We start from the raw sequence: 722 nt of genomic DNA, 5'->3' as shown, positions 1-722 counted from the left end.
AAAAAAAGTCATAGTATAGTAAGTCATGAAAAGTCATAGTATATTAAGACATTAAAAGTCATAGTAATGAAAAGAAAAAAACTTAAAAAAAAAAAAAGTCATAGTATAGTAAGGTATAAAAAGTCAAAGTGTAGTAAGGTATAAAAAGTCATATTATAGTAAGGTATAAAAAGTCATAGTATAGTAAGGTATAAAAAGTCATAATATATTAACACATTAAAAGTCATAGTAATGAAAAAAAAAAAAAACTTAAAAAAAAAAATTCATAGTATAGTAAGGTATAAAAAGTCATAGTAATAAAAAAGTAATAAAAAAGTCATAGTAATAAAAAAAAAAAAACTTACAAAAAAAAAAGTCATAGTATAGGAAGGTATAAAAAGTCATATTATAAGAAGGTATAAAAAGTCATATTATAGGAAGGTATAAAAAGTCATAATGTAGTAAGGTATAAAAAGTCATAATATATCAAGATATTAAAAGTCATAGTAATGAAAAAAAAAAATTACTTAAAAAAAAAAGTCATAGTATAGTAAGGTATAAAAAGTCATAGTAATAAAAAAATTACTTAAAAAAAAAGTCATAGTATAGTAAGGTATAAAAAGTCATAGTAATAAAAAAAATTACTTAAAAAAAAAGTCATAGTATAGCAAGGTATAAAAAGTCATAGTATAGTAAGGTATAAAAAGTCATAGTAATAGAAAAAAAAAAACTTAAAAAAAAAA

Source organism: Seriola lalandi, unplaced genomic scaffold (genome assembly GCF_002814215.2).
Source record: "Seriola lalandi dorsalis isolate HSWRI2012SDOR001 ecotype SW California unplaced genomic scaffold, Sedor1 jcf7180002054481, whole genome shotgun sequence".
NCBI classification, from domain to species: domain Eukaryota; kingdom Metazoa; phylum Chordata; class Actinopteri; order Carangiformes; family Carangidae; genus Seriola; species Seriola lalandi.
The sequence above is the reverse complement of the archived record's forward strand: the minus strand, read 5'-3'. Positions refer to the sequence as shown.